A 734-nucleotide genomic window follows, 5' to 3' on the forward strand; every position below is an offset into this window, starting at 1 on the left:
GAAGATATGAAGGCCATTTGCACAGCTATTGACAAGACACCCAACTACGTCTTGTGGTCAGTCAGATCACCCCACAAGGGTGTCGAGGGCTTTAGTGAACGGGGTTTCCCAACGTCATTTGAGGGAAAACGGGCTAGGATCGTCAATTGGGTCAACCAGCCCCTCGTACTGCAACATCGCGCACTCGGAGCCTTCATGAGCCACTGCGGATGGAACTCCACCATTGAGGCCTGTACCTTCAGTGGCAAACCGGTCATCTGTTGCCCCATGGGTGCGGAACAATTTGTCAACGGCCTGCTACTAACCACTCAAATGAAGAATGCTGTGGCCGTACGACTCGGAAGCGGCCAGGGCCGAGGACGCAGGAGATCTGCTGCCTATCGGAATGTAATCATTTGTTGATTTCACCCCGCGCCGAAATGGCGTAAACGGGCAGACGCTCCCAAGGTCACCGAGATCCCGTACTAGTGAGTATATCTATGGGCTCGAGGCGACAGCAGAATGGATTTTTGGTTTTAAGTCCTCTACCAAGGCGGCCCCTAGGTCGGAATTACAAGGTCCAAGGTGGCCCCAAGGTCGGCTTTTATTTCTAAAGTCGTGTCGGAAAATGTGTGCTGACTCGTGGAGAAGCGGGCAATCGCATGCACTGCACATTTTGTGACGCGCGATGAGACTTCAGACTTACCAGTTGATTGGACTATTCGCAGCAACTGCAGCCGGCAGCTGTCCCTATG

Source organism: Gregarina niphandrodes, assembly GCF_000223845.1.
Source record: "Gregarina niphandrodes unplaced genomic scaffold scaffold00037, whole genome shotgun sequence".
Taxonomy (NCBI): domain Eukaryota; phylum Apicomplexa; class Conoidasida; order Eugregarinorida; family Gregarinidae; genus Gregarina; species Gregarina niphandrodes.